This window comes from Stylophora pistillata, chromosome 4 (assembly GCF_964205215.1).
Source record: "Stylophora pistillata chromosome 4, jaStyPist1.2, whole genome shotgun sequence".
Lineage (NCBI taxonomy): Eukaryota > Metazoa > Cnidaria > Anthozoa > Scleractinia > Pocilloporidae > Stylophora > Stylophora pistillata.
In genome coordinates, this window is record NC_142522.1 from 26,868,513 (window position 1) to 26,887,178 (window position 18,666).

At 39.8% G+C, this 18,666-nt stretch overlaps 1 pseudogene across 1 annotated transcript; it reads left to right on the top strand.

Moving 5' to 3' along the window:
- LOC111339618 (laminin subunit gamma-1-like) lies at positions 1-12,182 on the top strand (annotated as a pseudogene). Its single transcript, XR_016000370.1, has 13 exons — positions 1-579; positions 3,184-3,426; positions 4,071-4,176; positions 4,614-4,781; positions 6,143-6,512; positions 7,025-7,370; positions 7,899-8,145; positions 9,021-9,199; positions 9,583-9,806; positions 10,079-10,305; positions 10,908-11,085; positions 11,601-11,791; positions 12,060-12,182. The product of XR_016000370.1 is annotated as a laminin subunit gamma-1-like (transcript).
- Positions 12,183-18,666: the final 6,484 nt, after the last annotated feature.

An 18,666-nucleotide genomic window follows, 5' to 3' on the forward strand; every position in this document is an offset into this window, starting at 1 on the left:
ATGCAGCAAATCTGGGGACGCTGGCCGAGTTCGAATTGTGTGACTTCGAACCTGCTCTTCTTATTGTGCTTATTTGCGATGTTTGCAGCTGTCTCGGGCCAAGTTTCATGTAGTACTGGACCTTGGTATCCTTCTCCCTTGGACATTTCGAAGTATTTTAATGTTACAACGAACTCAACTTGCGGTGACCCGCCAGAGCCATACTGCGTTAACTTGGGTTGCAGTAAAATTTGCGATGCGAACGATCCAAATCTTGAACATCCTGCCAGTTTTGTAAACGACGATTTTAGAGACAATACATTCTGGAAGTCAAAAAATTTAAAGTTTCCTGTTCTCCCACAACTAGGGGTTAAAGGAACTTTCATGCTTTATCAGTCTGTGGCGACTTTTTTTCACGAGTTACCGGCTGCAATGTACCTTTTGAAGTCAAATGACTCTGGAAGAACATGGAATCCTCTAACATACTTTGCAACGAACTGTACAAAGTATTTTAATCTACCAGAAACGCTAGAAAAGGATAGAGCGGGTTTGAAAGTGCAATGTTTCAAAATAGACACTGCTACAAATCTCAATAAGCAGGTAAGCCTCTAATATGTAATAACGCTCGTATCACGGATTGCCACGACTCCGTTGTAGGGGATCCGGAATTATAGGAAAATTTCATAATGAGAGAAATTACGTCGATTTATTCGAATTAAGTCTAAAATTTGTTGAAACAAAGGGAGGGTATGGCGTGTGCACGTGCGAGTTCTTTTTCGAACTTTCATTTGCATGCCAAAACCGCTGCATATAATGCACGTGCAAGATCTCTGCACACTGGGATTAACATCGTTGTCTCCAAATGAGAATTACAGTACAGGCTGAATAACACAGACACTTTCTTGTGTGTCCCACTGGTACTGGCCCATGTATACATATAATCAGGTTCTACAGCGACGTTTAAGTTATAATAAAGTTTTTCCACAGATTAAGTGATAGATGTTTTCATGGTTACTGGTAAATCCAATAACCATATTGCCGTCATGCTGCATATATGTAAGTAAGCATGTAAGGGAATTTTCGTATGGCAATCGGTAGCTCGAAGTGGAAACGAAATGACGAGTTTCGATTTAGAGCCTCTTTTCTGCAATTTGATTGTTAAAAGTCCACTTTCGGGAGGAATGATCTACGGTATTTATTCGAATGTGGAGTTTTTGGGAAAGGATAAGCTTGACTGTGAAATGTGGCAACTACGATCTTCGATTGTTTACGATTTGATGTGAAACACGAGCAGTGAGAGCAGTTAAAAATTTCACTGGCTAGTTGATTTATTTCCATTACCTTATGTTAAAACTTAATGGCAACACTCTGCAGACGAGAATAATCCTGTGAAAATTAAACTTGTGGAATTCACTGCCACATATCTTTAAGTTCACTTCACACTTAAAAAAGCTTGCGATCACAAAAAATGCTTTCTGCGTCCAGAGGCAGAAGTCTGAGAAGTTTGCTTCCAACTGCAGGCAGGAACAAACCCTGTAAACTAAGATCATGGTGTCACATTGCAAATGTTAAGCAACAGTCGGCTGAAAAGTGATGTACGAATGAAAAACACTGAGGCAAACGCAGCTTCTACACTTTGAAAATATTTGCATAAGGAAATTTGATACGGACAGAATAGTTATCTCACAGTTTTTATTTGTAGACTGCCAGTAGCGCAGATGGTTTTCATCATTCTGTATCTTTCTAAGACTTTTCAGGAACTTTCTAGCAAACTCACGAAATAACACCAACAACTCCTCAAGATCTTTTGGAGTTCTTTCCATCGACTTTTTTTACCGGTGAAGCCGTTGATTGGTCTCGTCACGCAGCGCGCTCTCTCCCATCTCTCTCCTCTCTGTGACGAGACCAAACAATGGCTGCGAAAGAGACTACTCTTACAGTTACGACACAAAGTTTGACAAAAATAAAAAACCATCGATGCGTAAAACTTACAAATTCTTGCATATACGAAACCGGTGTGGTAGATTTACCTTCTTGAATTGTTGTTGATTAGAGTTTACGACCAGAAATTGCATAGCTTTGTGTTGAAAATTCTGAAAATGTTCGATTTCTAAACAAAATCCTTTGCTGAACAACACTTTGGGACAGATACATACATACATACATACTTTATTTGAACAGCTCCCTGTCTAGAGCTCTTCCGCCGTCAATGCTAACAACTAATTACATGAATATATCATAATATGCTAAAATTAAAAATTGCAGATTTAAAAAATCTGATCGACGCTTCAACTAATATTTACTGTTCTAATATAGAGTTCCTCACGTCGCAAAGCTACAGTTGAAGTAAGGAAACTCAGTTTGTTTTCAGCCATGTTTTGCATCGCGTTTGGGAATAAAGTATCGTTGACTCCAAAGCTAATTTCGTCGCTTTAGAGAGATACGTACTCATTCAGTATTTTTCGAAACGAGTATTATTCAGCGTATTTTCTTTTTATTTGAGTTCTAAAAAGTATTTCTCAAGGTTCAAAGTTTTGAAACCTTGCGGCTAAACTCAACGAGAACTTTTCACCGACAATGTAATGTCAACATGAACCATCTCTATGAACCATCCGTTTCTTTTTAAGCCAATCAGAAGGCGCGTGGAAAAAAAAACCCATGAAACACAAAAACGCACGTTAAAGGGTACCTGATGTCTTCACCCATAACTCACGGTATCATGCAGTATTGTAATTAGAAGCATTTTTGGGTGCTTTTGTTTACCTATATTACCTTCGACTATAGTGATGATCTATTTGCTAGTCTATTGTAGAGTATGTTCATTCGTTAATGTGTCCGTTATTTCAACGTTTAATTTGAGGAAGTAAATGTTAGAGTGAAAATTATAAATTAAATTGGATTTTTAGAGTTCAAGTGCTTTATATTTGTATTGCAAAACCAAAACCAAAGTTATCACAACGATCGATCAGATAAAAAGGAAAATATCACCATGGGCCACGTTGCTGATATGAAACAAGCAAACTACTTGAAGTGCTGGAAAATGTGAGTGACTAAGCTTAGCTTAGTAACGATTTAGTTCTGCATTTGATTGGTTGAGAGAGTTGTACATGGTGCACCCCTGAGGTAAAAGAATCGGTTATGAAGAGAAGTGAATTTTATAAATGTTGGAGCTAGTATTAAAATGTATCCCTCTCTTTTTGATAGCTCTCTTATACTCCAATGAAGGATGCATCTGTTGCAAAAAACCTTCTCACTGATACAGAGAAACAGTCCTTCTTTCTTATGACTGATATAAGAATGGCTCTAGTGAAGTTTATAATTCCTGGTGACGTTGACCCAGAATCGTTACCAAATAGTCTCAAGAGAAGCTACTTTTTCACTGTGTCAGATTGGGTTGTATTAGCATCCTGCTTCTGCAATGGCCAGACATCCCAGTGTGATTCAGGTGTAAGTACAATGTGAGGATTTAAGTGTTTTTCTCTGATTGCATCGGAGCCAGGTTTAGTGATCCAATAAGAATTACTTCAGATGGATATGGTCCTAACAAACATGCATCTGCATTCTGTGTTATGTGCCTCTTAGCTATTTTCATGTTCACTTAAATGTAGCGACGTCATGCAGAGACATGGTCGTCCTCTTCATCAGCGAAAATCAAAGTGAACTAATAAACCTATTTACATATCATCTGCCCCCATTATGGCCAGTTTTTTTTTTAAGGCTACTGAATATGCCCCAAAGTAAAGATAAGTACTGAAGAAAAAGTAATTGATGATTTTATGCACAATCCCTAAGGAAAACGTTTGAAAGTCATAGATAGATTCAGGATTAAAGGGTCGGTGTGAAGCCTGAAAGAACCTTTTTAAAATCGGGTTTATCTGCATCACATTATACCGGAAATCCTTTTGAGTCTGAAATTTATATACGATCTTCTTCTAGTCAAGACCTAAATAAATGATCATATACCAATCGTTGCTGCACATACATGGACAGAATTTTTACAAGCTGATTCATTATGAACAAGCAATGAATTTGTTAATTTTTTTATGAATTTTGATATACCAGTAATCTTTTATGTGTTTGTAAACTTTTAGAACTTTTCCAACTGCATATGTGAAAGGAATACTGATGGTCCAAACTGTGAAAAGTGTTTACCACTCTATAATAACAAATCTTACCAAATACGAGAAGCCTGTGAAGGTGAGGTTAGATGCTGAGATAAATTTGCAAGACCTTTTAAAGCTGTTTCTTTTTTTACCTGCTTGGTTTTTCCTTGTGGCCGTTCAGAGCATTGGATGGTATTCTTGGTAATCATTTCCTCTAAATTTTGCGATAGTTCAAAAGTGCAATCGAGAAAAGTTTTTGATCGAAACGAGTAAACAAAAAACGATAATTCATTTTGCAGTTGAAAAGATTTGCTATCTCAGTTCATGCAGGTCCATTCTTAAATTCCTTCAACTTGATGATTTTTAATTAAGGGTTTGGACACGAAGATAGCTACAACTCAATCTAAGTATGAAATGTTTTACCTCAGTGCGCTTTAAATTTCTCTCCGAGATGTATGTTTACGTACCTCTGGTAACAAAAATCCTTTACATACTTTTTTTAATTAAGTTAACCCATACTCTTGTTTTTAGCATGTGAATGTAACAGTCATGCTGACAGCTGCTCATACAATGAAACCAAAGGATATGGAGTTTGTAATGATTGCAAACACAAAACAACAGGGGATAAGAGTGAGCTCTGCATGGAGACCTTCTACAGAAACTCAGCTGTTTCACAGAATGCCTCCAATACTTGTTTGAGTAAATATCATCATTAACGCGACAACGTTCTGTGTATGTATACTGCAAACTCTAATGTCTATATGAGGCATATAAACTCACTGCAGTAACTTCTATCACCAGTAGATAGGTTCAATGTACACTGCACCGTTTGTAAAGTTTATTCAACACTCACTTCATTTTTATTCAGCATGTAACTGCAGCTCTGGGGGACAAACAACCCTGGTGGATGTGACATGAATGGAGGACAATGTCCCTGCAAGCCTAATGTGGTTGGTCGCGCTTGTGATCAGTGTAGGCCAGACTATTTTAACTTCACATCTGGTCAAGGTTGTCAAGGTAAGGTGGTTACTTGCTTTACGTGTTTAGGATATACCTATTCACACATATCTCCGGTTAAACACTGATTGATCATATATTTATAAGACTTTTGTTTACAACAACAAAAAACAATAATTGTTTTTCCATGGAAATAATCTATTGAGGAAAAAATATTTTTAAAACCTAGTGTCTGTTACTTAGGCAAGACCTCAATCTTTGCCGTGATTCTTGAACTGAGCACTATATATATCTTATTAACCAAGCGCGAGGGCCGTACTGGGAGAATATCGGCCCGAGGTCTTGACAGTACGGACCGAGCGCAGCGAGGTCCGTACAAAAATGACCGAGGGCCCATATTCTTCCAGTACGATCCCGAGCAAGCTTGGTTAATAAGAGATTTATTAAACGACTGAAGTTCAAAGGGACGCAAGTGCAGTATCATTCGAGACCATTCGGGACAGTGCCCGGTCCAATACTGAGAGAATATTGGACCGGCAAAAGAGCATTTTGATTGGTTGATTTTAGTTATTGGCCCTCTGACTGCCCGAGTCGTGTAATATAATGTGAGTATCAAGTAAAAAATTTTGGTCCTTCTCACTGAGATGCTTAATTGGCAACCTACTGTACTTGTAGGTTGTTATAATGTACTCTTCTTGGCAAGAAACGCTTGACTGAAACAAATTCTATAGGAAGATGGAAAGTTTTAAATGCTTCATAATGTAACCTTTTACTGATGTAGGATTTTTACCGATTAATTGCCTTTTAACATTGAAAATAACAACTTTTTATTGTATATCTCAGTCGGTATGTGTGCTCTGAGTTTTCGATTTAGCAGGTTGTATTTCATTGTGTGGCCTGCCAAATTCAAAAGTTTTTCGGAACTAAAGTCTTCTCCCACTATTTGAAACCAGAGATATAACAAATATCTTACTAACCGATTTCAAGGTCCATGCTGTAAGCTACAGACCAAGTTTTGTGGCCCATGCGCAAAACGTTTTAAAATATTTGAATTTTAGTGTCAAAGAAGAACTGAAAGCTTCGGCGTTACTTTAATTTTATAGTCATAAATCTGTATTATGTAGCACCGTGGAAGTACAATCATTGTTTTGGTTCATCAAGTGACGTTCCTTTTTCGTTTATTTTCGTAGAATGTGCCTGTAACGTGACTGGTGCAAATGAAACATCTTGCCATCCTGAAACAGGACATTGTTCTTGCAAGGAGAATGTAATAGGCCAACATTGTGAGCAATGTAAAAAAAACTACTATAACTTAAACAGTGGGTCAGGCTACTCTTCCTGTGACTGCAATCCCACCTACTCCACCAGTCTGCAATGTGATGGTAACACTGGTGTTTGCAGCTGTAAGCCTGGTATCAATTGGAGCAAAATGTACGGGATGTACCGATCAGTTTTATAATCTGACAGACCAAGGTAATGATCATAATATACAGGTGGTGGATTCTATACTCTTTCCCTCTCTCTTTTAAGTGAAGCATAGGATATCAGAAAGTACAACTTATGTTGAAGACTTTGATAACAAAACTGTGTAGGAGATGTTTCAGAACTTGAAATAACAAAGAAAATTATGTAATAGCTTTTGTTGTTGTCGCATAACTTATGCGACCTGGTGACACTCTTTGACAAATAGTCTTGTCGACAATTAGTAGTCATTGCATAGTGTTACAGTTCAGGAGCAGAGCGTTTAAGAGCCGTTCAAAGGATCTCGAGATAAGTTTAAATTTATTTTTTGGTGTTTTCGTCCGAACAACTTCTGTCCATTTTAAAGGAGCAGCATGAGACAATTTTTGTCAGTGATCTCTTTTTTTTTTTTTCGGTTTAAGATGTCACTGCCCCCTCTTGTTTGGGTGGGTTGTGGTTAACACTAACTTTTCTAGTATTGTTTTTGAATGGTTTTGGATTAAAATATCTCTTTTTTCTCACAGGTTGTATATCCTGTGAGTGTAACCTCGCAGGAAGTGCCAGTCCTGTCTGTAACAAGACTACAGGCCAGTGTCCCTGTAAGGCCCAGTCTCTAGGCCGTCAGTGTGACATGTGCCCAGCTGGTTATTATGGTTTAAGTGTCCAGAATCCTCAAGGTTGTTTGAAGTGTCAGTGTTCAAATAAATCATCTGACTGTGTTACTGACTTAGGATGGTTTGTGTCAGATGTTGACACAAGTCTGTCAGTGTTTAATGACAACAGTGATTTGGATGGTTGGACTACTGTAGACAGTGCAGGGAACCAGGTCACTTTACTCTTGGACTGGGATGTCACAATAAACATTGAGAAGTGAGTGTTAACATAGTTTGTTGTTACATTTACAAAATGTAGATATACATATGACCCTGTGCCCAATTATTTTGGCATATTCTTGAAGTCAATTCAGGCTCAGTGACTGTCACAGACTATCCAGCTTCTGGGCTCAAATTCAAGTAACATTTCACTTTTTCCACTTAAAACTTGCGTGTCATTCATGGTGACCTTGCCGAGATCAATAAGAACAGCCAAATCCAATACACCAAAAAATCGGCCAAGTTGAGAACCCCGTTTAGAATGTTGGGGTTATTATAAGTAAAAGATACAGTTGACTATGGTCTGATCTGTTCACATCTAGAAAACCAGGACAGTACACTTTTAAACAATTTCAAAAGCATGTCCCTTTTGTGCGCCATGCAACATGATCATGTTTGAGTGTTTGTAGCCATTTACACTGATTAGATTAAAAGGACATTGACAAAGGGGTTTATACACGTACTAAGCCTTATACACTTGTTATCAAGCTTTAGAAATCATCTTTTCCTCTTTATTTTTCTTCAGGGGGTCCATGAAAGTTGACACTCAAGGTTCAAATGATATCTATTTTGTTGCTCCTGACAAGTACCTTGGGGACAAGAGATCTGTATATACATATACATTGTCATTCCATCTACAGCAAGACAATGCATCTAGCCCTGCAACATCTTCTAAGGGTGATGTTATCCTTGAGGGCAAGTGGTTTGACGAACCAATTGTCTCAAGTTTTGATACCGCTCCAACAGATGGAGACAATTTTAGGAAATATGAGGTAAGTCTCAATAACACATTGTTCAATAACAATATGCTCACAACAATAATGATAATGACAGTAATGTGATGGTGATGACTATTATTATCAATTTGAGTGTTATTATTATCAGCAGCATCACAAATGATGTCATTATAAATATGAGTTATTGACCAAGCGTGAGGTGAAGATATATATGTTATTAACCAAGCGCGAGGGCCGTACTGGGAGAATATCGGCCAGAGGTCTTGACAGTACGGACTGAGTGCAGCGAGGTCCGTACAAAAAAGACCAAGGGCCAATATTCTTCCAGTACGGTCCTGAGCAAGCTTGGTTAATAAGAGATTTATTATACGACTGAAGTTCAAAGGGACACAGGTGCGGTATCATTCGGGACCATTCGGGACAGTGCCCGGTCCAATACTTAGAGAATATTGGACCGGCAATAGAGCATTTTGATTGGTTGATTTTAGTTATTGGCCTTCTGACCACCCGAGTCGTGTAATAAGACTGAATATTGGCCAATTTCCTAATTTTTGTGCGTTTTTATGGAGCTGAAGTCGAAGGCCCATAAGAACACACACACAAAAAAGAACGAGGCTAACATCCAGCCATCTTGACTAAACAAACTTGTTCCATGAAAGATCTCTAGTATAGCAAAAATAGACTGAAAGGTCTGGGGAAGTCTTGGCAACGATCAAACTGTTGGTAGTCCACTTTACAACTGCCCTTTCAGATTTTCAAAAAGTTACCTTGCTTTCTTATGTCATGCACATTTTATTTAGCCTGGAACTTCTGCGACACCAATCAAAAACAAGAAACAAGTCGAGTTGGGTCTCGGTCCCTAATGTGAGAATGTGGTTGTTGATATCTTGATGTACATTATTCTTTGTTAGGTAAAACTTGTTGATAGCAATTGGAGAGTAGGAAACATCTCTGGGCGTCAGCCGTCAAATTATGAAATGATTGTTGTATTAAGTCATTTGACGTCACTGCGTATAAGGGCCAAGTGGACCACTCTGACAACGAGTCTGTTTACCCGTTTGGCCGATATTGAACTGACTCTGAGTAGCAGGTGTGTAGTACAATATAATTACACAAGAGAGAAAAGGCTGTGGAATAAGGGTTCAAGGAAACGAGTGCTTCTACCATTAAACTTGTGTGTATGGTTAAAACAAGTGAACGATTTTAAAGCAACCTAGGATAAATATTCTGTCCTATTGGAAAGTAAAATTTTTCTTTTCTAACAAGGATCTTACAGTTGGTGTACTGCTTTGCAGTATCGATTCACATCCTAATCTCCTTCGAGTCCGTTTCCTGGTCTCGTCACGCGACAAGAACGTTTAATCTGACGACATCATGCAATGGGTGCGATAAGGATTACTCTCAGAGCTTTAAGTAATTTATAGCTTTACGTTTATAATACTAATTGTGATATGGATTGATTTTACTTTTAAGGAGCATTGTTATTGCTGGTACGGAGAGTGCTCTTAACATTGAAAATTGTACATGCCCCGTGGAGTACAAAGGACAGTTTTGTGAACAGTGCGCTAGTGGTTACACACGTGTCACGCCAAATGGAGGACCTTACGTGACATGTACACCGTGCGAGTGTAACGGACACTCAGACAAGTGCGACCCTGAGACTGGAGTGTGTCTGGACTGTCAACATAATAGCACAGGTGTGGAATAAAAATAAAGTTACAAAGTGAGATTTAGAGAGTTGAGCATGAAATTAAAGAGAGCGAAAACTTTCTTCGAAGGGAGAAATGGGGTGAACGAGGTAGGAGAAGTGTGTAGAAAAGAACTTCGAGATAGGAGATGGAATTCCAGTGTTCTGGACGATTTATGCGCGACCAAATTTTATCAAGGTATTATTTTATCTTGATCTAAAAAAAAACAAATTTTAGCTTCTTTTAATTTACCTTTGTGAAATTTTGTTATTGCTTATCAGGCGATCATTGTGAAAAGTGTTCAGATGGTTGGTATGGCAACGCAACGAATGCCACACCTAACGACTGCAGCCCGTGCCCATGCCCCAGCAGACCAAATGCCGTCAATCAGTTCGCTAAGACCTGTGTACTTTCAAGTGACGGTCTACCAACCTGTGTGAACTGCACTGTGGGTCACAAGGGACGGTATTGTGAGCGATGTATGGACGGTTACTTTGGGCGGCCAAGGGTAAGTTTGAGGCTCAGAGAGCCGAGGAACACGATAGACGGCATTTCCACTGAGTGTCGTAAAACCAAAAACCAAAGTAATCAGTGACCCATCAGAATACAGAAAACTGCGCTAAAATCGCAAAGAAGTTAAACGAATACTGTTTGAAGCATGTCGAAACGTGCCAGTTGACATTACTTTTAGCTTTATAGCCGTTTGGTTGAGAAAATTGCACCGAATTTACAAGCCAATCACAGAACGTGATTAGGCAAAGCCATTGCAATCCCGGAATACTTTGGGAACTCGATGAAGACTGAAATGCAACTCTGTTCATGATGTTAATGGCAGGGATTTCAAGATGTATGAAATACATGTAGATCCTCCTATGAAGGATCAAGTGAATCATCGTTAAGCCACCGTAATCTCCACCATCTCTGCATATTAATTTTACCATGCTTTGGTTGTTTAAATATAAAACTCTGCTTCATTTTAAACTTATGCCGTGTTCAAGCTGCCTTTCCGTCATCTGTTTACTTTTAAATGTGCTTACGGAATAAGTTGAACTGCCCATCTTTTGCTCTCTGTATTCATCCATGTATTTATTTATCTATTAATTTTAACAGGAACAGGATGTGCAATGTCGCATGTGTAGCTGTAACAACAACACAGATCCTGAAGACACCGGTAACTGTAACACCACAACAGGCGAATGCCTTAAGTGTCTTTACAATACCACAGGGTCCAACTGCCAGTGGTGTGCACCGGAATACCATGGAAATGCATTGAACAAAACTTGTACACGTAAGTACGTCTTCTCTGTAGAGACCCTTGCCGCATGAGGCAAGGCGAGTACTAACAAATCATTACATTAAAGTGTGGATCCAATAGCACTCATACAGGGAGGATTGCAACATTAAACGGCGGGTGGTTTGATTTTAAAGAGCAGGCTTACTTGAAGTGTGAATAATAGGCCTCCCAAACCCCAAGACCTCAGTCTATTAGAGGTGATTAGCTTGTTTTGGAATGACAACACCCGCACGTAAGCTAATCAAGTGTTTTAACGTAGTGCAGCGGAACCAAGTGCAAAGGATTCAGGTCGAAAGGCCCATCAGAGCAGAAAAAAAAAATACCCCTACACCAGTTTTTTAATACAAGAACACTTCTGGGCGAGCTTTTTCTGAAATCGGGTGCCACGCCATCTCATCGGTGGAGAGGGCGGCGTGGGACTTTTGTAACCAACCACATTACTAAACAAGACAAGGCAATGTGGCATTTTTGTCAATTCTCTTAAATCTCTGTCTTGAATCGACTTTCAGGTTGCAACTGCTCGCCTGTAAATGCACTGAATAATGAGTGTAACAACATAACTGGATCGTGTAACTGTCATCCTTATGTGACGGGAAAGTTGTGTGACAGATGTGAACAGAACGCTTTTAATTATACTGCGTCTGGCTGTGCGCCTTGTAATTGCAACAATGACGGTTCAGTTGATCTTCAATGTGACTTGGTAGGCCATTTACAGTCTCTTTTTTTAATCGTTTATTTGGAATTTTAAAGTATCTTGGTCGTACTTCATGTATCGTTTCTTCAAAAATGTTTGCTAAACTTGCTAGTTCCAGTTTATTATTCCTCGTTAACCTTCTCTGATCGATCCTTCAAAACTGTCATTTTTTCTATCCTGGGGACCACTGTTTCAATGGTTTTTCCACTACATAAAGGCAAAATCATATTTCAAAATATGACTTTTGTGTTTTCCTTTTTTTCACATTAATTAGGTTTACGGAAACTGTAGCTGTAAACCAAACGTGATTGGTAAAAAGTGTGAGATGTGTGTTGCGGGCTTCTTTGATGTCCAGCAGGGTTGCTTGGGTACGACTTCTTTTCTAATGAGTAGTTGATCCGGTTCAAATTGAGACAAGTCAGTAAAATTTTTGTTTTTTGGAAATGTTTTCTGGCTCAAAGGCTTACCAGGAGAACAACCAATTTTCATATGTGAGCATTGGGCTAAAACCGTTTGTGTGAAAGATGTAATAACTGGAACAGATTGCACACCCTCTTCCAGTTAAGTGACGGTTTAAAGTTTATTTATAAATTTATATAGTTTTTTGTGACAAGCCCCAATTACAGTTTATTATAATCAAAATATCAGTTACTTCGCCTTCAAATATCACCAAGACTTATTTACCTTGAAAAATCTTTTATTTCGAGAGAATGTAAAAGGGAAATCCCGTCTAGCTCACTCAGACAATGTAAAGAGACATCCCGTATAGTTCACACAAAGAATGTAAAGGGGTATCTCGTATAGCTCACGCAAAGAATGTAAAAGGGAAATCCCGTATAGCTCACGCAAAGAATGTAAAGGGGTATCCCGTATAGCTCACGCAAAGAATGTAAAGGGGTATCTCGTATAGCTCACGCAAAGAATGTAAAGGGGTATCCCGTATAGCTCACGCAAAGAATGTAAAGAGACATCCCGTATAGCTCACGCAAAGAATGTAAAGAGACATCCCGTATAGCTCACGCAAAGAATGTAAAAGGGAAATCCCGTATAGCTCACGCAAAGAATGTAAAAGGGAAATCCCGTATAGCTCACGCAAAGAATGTAAAAGGGAAATCCCGCATAGCTCACGCAAATAATGTAAAAGGGAAATCCCGTATAGCTCACGCAAAGAATGTAAAAGGGAAATCCCGTATAGCTCACGCAAAGAATGTAAAGAGACATCCCGTATAGCTCACGCAAAGAATGTAAAAGGGAAATCCCGTATAGCTCACGCAAAGAATGTAAAAGGGAAATCCCGTATAGCTCACGCAAAGAATGTAAAAGGGAAATCCCGTATAGCTCACGCAAAGAATGTAAAAGGGAAATCCCGTATAGCTCACGCAAAGAATGTAAAAGGGAAATCCCGTATAGCTCACGCAAAGAATGTAAAGAGACATCCCGTATAGCTCACGCAAAGAATGTAAAGAGACATCCCGTATAGCTCACGCAAAGAATGTAAAAGGGAAATCCCGTATAGCTCACGCAAAGAATGTAAAGAGACATCCCGTATAGCTCACGCAAAGAATGTAAAAGGGAAATCCCGTATAGCTCACGCAAAGAATGTAAAGAGACATCCCGTATAGCTCACGCAAAGAATGTAAAAGGGAAATCCCGTATAGCTCACGCAAAGAATGTAAAAAGACATCCCGTATAGCTCACGCAAAGAATGTAAAAGGGAAATCCCGTATAGCTCACGCAAAGAATGTAAAGAGACATCCCGTATAGCTCACGCAAAGAATGTAAAAGGGAAATCCCGTATAGCTCATGCAAAGAATGTAAAGAGACATCCCGTAAAGCTCACGCAAAGAATGTAAAGGGGTATCCCGTATAGCTCACGCAAAGAATGTAAAGAGACATCCCGTATAGCTCACGCAAATAATGTAAAGAGACATCCCGTAAAGCTCACGCAAAGAATGTAAAGGGGTATCCCGTATAGCTCACGCAAAGAATGTAAAGAGACATCCCGTATAGCTCACGCAAAGAATGTAAAGAGACATCCCGTAAAGCTCACGCAAAGAATGTAAAGGGGTATCCCGTATAGCTCACGCAAAGAATGTAAAGAGACATCCCGTAAAGCTCACGCAAAGAATGTAAAGGGGTATCCCGTATAGCTCACGCAAAGAATGTAAAGAGACATCCCGTATAGCTCACGCAAATAATGTAAAGAGACATCCCGTAAAGCTCACGCAAAGAATGTAAAGGGGTATCCCGTATAGCTCACGCAAAGAATGTAAAGAGACATCCCGTATAGCTCACGCAAAGAATGTAAAGAGACATCCCGTAAAGCTCACGCAAAGAATGTAAAGGGGTATCCCGTATAGCTCACGCAAAGAATGTAAAGAGACATCCCGTAAAGCTCACGCAAAGAATGTAAAGGGGTATCCCGTATAGCTCACGCAAAGAATGTAAAGAGACATCCCGTAAAGCTCACGCAAAGAATGTAAAGGGGTATCCCGTATAGCTCACGCAAATAATGTAAAGAGACATCCCGTAAAGCTCACGCAAAGAATGTAAAAGGGAAATCCCGTATAGCTCACGCAAATAATGTAAAGAGACATCCCGTATAGCTCACGCAAAGAATGTAAAAGGGAAATCCCGTATAGCTCACGCAAATAATGTAAAGAGACATCCCGTATAGCTCACGCAAAGAATGTAAAAGGGAAATCCCGTATAGCTCACGCAAAGAATGTAAAGAGACATCCCGTATAGCTCACGCAAAGAATGTAAAAGGGAAATCCCGTATAGCTCACGCAAATAATGTAAAAGAGAAATCCCGTATAGCTCACGCAAAGAATGTAAAGGGCTATCCCGTAAAGCTCACGCAAATAATGTAAAAGGGAAATCCCGTATAGCTCACGCAAATAATGTAAAAGGGAAATCCCGTATAGCTCACGCAAAGAATGTAAAGAGACATCCCGTATAGCTCACGCAAAGAATGTAAAAGGGAAATCCCGTATAGCTCACGCAAAGAATGTAAAGGGCTATCCTGTAAAGCTCACGCAAATAATGTAAAAGGGAAATCCCGTATAGCTCACGCAAATAATGTAAAAGGGAAATCCCGTATAGCTCACGCAAAGAATGTAAAGAGACATCCCGTATAGCTCACGCAAAGAATGTAAAGAGACATCCCGTATAGCTCACGCAAAGAATGTAAAGAGACATCCCGTATAGCTCACGCAAAGAATGTAAAAGGGAAATCCCGTATAGCTCACGAAAAGAATGTAAAGGGGTATCCCGTATAGCTCACGCAAAGAATGTAAAGGGGTATCCCGTATAGCTCACGCAAAGAATGTAAAGAGACATCCCGTATAGCTCACGCAAAGAATGTAAAAGGGAAATCCCGTATAGCTCACGCAAAGAATGTAAAGAGACATCCCGTATAGCTCACGCAAAGAATGTAAAAGGGAAATCCCGTATAGCTCACGCAAAGAATGTAAAAGGGAAATCCCGTATAGCTCACGCAAAGAATGTAAAGAGACATCCCGTATAGCTCACGCAAAGAATGTAAAAGGGAAATCCCGTATAGCTCACGCAAAGAATGTAAAAGGGAAATCCCGTATAACTCACGCAAAGAATGTAAAAGGGAAATCCCGTATAGCTCACGCAAAGAATGTAAAAGGGAAATCCCGTATAGCTCACGCAAAGAATGTAAAAGGGAAATCCCGTATAGCTCACGCAAAGAATGTAAAGAGACATCCCGTATAGCTCACGCAAAGAATGTAAAAGGGAAATCCCGTATAGCTCACGCAAATAATGTAAAGAGACATCCCGTATAGCTCACGCAAAGAATGTAAAATGGAAATCCCATATAGCTCACGCAAAGAATGTAAAGAGACATCCCGTATAGCTCACGCAAAGAATGTAAAGAGACATCCCGTATAGCTCACGCAAAGAATGTAAAGAGACATCCCGTATAGCTCACGCAAAGAATGTAAAAGGGAAATCCCGTATAGCTCACGCAAAGAATGTAAAAGGGAAATCCCGTATAGCTCACGCAAATAATGTAAAGAGACATCCCGTATAGCTCACGCAAAGAATGTAAAAGGGAAATTCCGTATAGCTCACGCAAAGAATGTAAAAGGGAAATCCCGTATAGCTCACGCAAAGAATGTAAAGATACATCCCGTATAGCTCACGCAAAGAATGTAAAAGGGAAATCCCGTATAGCTCACGCAAAGAATGTAAAGGGGAAATCCCGTATAGCTCACGCAAAGAATGTAAAAGGGAAATCCCGTATAGCTCACGCAAAGAATGTAAAAGGGAAATCCCGTATAGCTCACGCAAAGAATGTAAAAGGGTAATCCCGTATAGCTCACGCAAAGAATGTAAAGAGACATCCCGTATAGCTCACGCAAAGAATGTAAAAGGGAAATCCCGTATAGCTCACGCAAAAAATGTAAAGAGACATCCCGTATAGCTCACGCAAAGAATGTAAAAGGGAAATCCCGTATAGCTCACGCAAAGAATGAAAAGAGACATCCCGTATAGCTCACGCAAAGAATGTAAAGGGGTATCCCGTATAGCTCACGCAAAGAATGTAAAGAGACATCCCGTAAAGCTCACGCAAAGAATGTAAAAGGGGTATCCCGTATAGCTCACGCAAATAATGTAAAGAGACATCCCGTATAGCTCACGCAAAGAATGTAAAAGGGAAATCCCGTATAGCTCACGCAAAGAATGTAAAGAGACATCCCGTATAGCTCACGCAAAGAATGTAAAAGGGAAATCCCGCATAGCTCACGCAAAGAATGTAAAAGGGAAATCCCGTATAGCTCACGCAAAGAATGTAAAGAGACATCCCGTATAGCTCACGCAAAGAATGTAAAAGGGAAATCCCGTATAGCTCACGCAAAGAATGTAAAGAGACATCCCGTATAGCTCACGCAAAGAATGTAAAAGGGAAATCCCGTATAGCTCACGCAAAGAATGTAAAGAGACATCCCGTATAGCTCACGCAAAGAATGTAAAGGGGTATCCCGTATAGCTCACGCAAAGAATGTAAAGAGACATCCCGTATAGCTCACGCAAATAATGTAAAGAGACATCCCGTAAAGCTCACGCAAAGAATGTAAAGGGGTATCCCGTATAGCTCACGCAAAGAATGTAAAGAGACATCCCGTATAGCTCACGCAAAGAATGTAAAGAGACATCCCGTAAAGCTCACGCAAAGAATGTAAAAGGGAAATCCCGTATAGCTCACGCAAAGAATGTAAAAGGGAAATCCCGTATAGCTCACGCAAAGAATGTAAAAGGGAAATCCCGTATAGCTCACGCAAAGAATGTAAAGAGACATCCCGTATAGCTCACGCAAAGAATGTAAAAGGGAAATCCCGTATAGCTCACGCAAAGAATGTAAAGAGACATCCCGTATAGCTCACGCAAAGAATGTAAAGGGGAAATCCCGTATAGCTCACGCAAAGAATGTAAAGAGACATCCCGTATAGCTCACGCAAAGAATGTAAAGGGGTATCCCGTATAGCTCACGCAAATAATGTAAAGAGACATCCCGTATAGCTCACGCAAAGAATGTAAAGAGACATCCCGTATAGCTCACGCAAAGAATGTAAAGAGACATCCCGTATAGCTCACGCAAAGAATGTAAAAGGGAAATCCCGTATAGCTCACGCAAATAATGTAAAGACACATCCCGTATAGCTCACGCAAAGAATGTAAAAGGGAAATCCCGTATAGCTCACGCAAAGAATGTAAAGAGACATCCCGTATAGCTCACGCAAAGAATGTAAAAGGGAAATCCCGTAAAGCTCACGCAAAGAATGTAAAGAGACATCCCGTATAGCTCACGCAAAGAATGTAAAAGGGAAATCCCGTATAGCTCACGCAAAGAATGTAAAGAGACATCCCGTATAGCTCACGCAAAGAATGTAAAAGGGAAATCCCGTATAGCTCACGCAAAGAATGTAAAGAGACATCCCGTATAGCTCACGCAAAGAATGTAAAGGGGAAATCCCGTATAGCTCACGCAAAGAATGTAAAGAGACATCCCGTATAGCTCACGCAAAGAATGTAAAGGGGAAATCCCGTATAGCTCACGCAAAGAATGTAAAGAGACATCCCGTATAGCTCACGCAAAGAATGTAAAGAGACATCCCGTATAGCTCACGCAAAGAATGTAAAAGGGAAATCCCGTATAGCTCACGCAAATAATGTAAAGAGACATCCCGTATAGCTCACGCAAAGAATGTAAAGAGACATCCCGTATAGCTCACGCAAAGAATGTAAAAGGGAAATCCCGTATAGCTCACGCAAATAATGTAAAAGGGAAATCCCGTATAGCTCACGCAAAGAATGTAAAGGGCTATCCCGTAAAGCTCACGCAAATAATGTAAAAGGGAAATCCCGTATAGCTCACGCAAAGAATGTAAAAGGGAAATCCCGTATAGCTCACGCAAAGAATGTAAAAGGGAAATCCCGTATAGCTCACGCAAAGAATGTAAAGGGGTATCTCGTATAGCTCACGCAAAGAATGTAAAGAGACATCCCGTATAGCTCACGCAAAGAATGTAAAAGGGAAATCCCGTATAGCTCACGCAAAGAATGTAAAGAGACATCCCGTATAGCTCACGCAAAGAATGTAAAAGGGAAATCCCGTATAGCTCACGCAAAGAATGTAAAGAGACATCCCGTATAGCTCACGCAAAGAATGTAAAAGGGAAATCCCGTATAGCTCACGCAAAGAATGTAAAAGGGAAATCCCGTATAGCTCACGCAAAGAATGTAAAGAGACATCCCGTATAGCTCACGCAAAGAATGTAAAGAGACATCCCGTATAGCTCACGCAAAGAATGTAAAGAGACATCCCGTATAGCTCACGCAAAGAATGT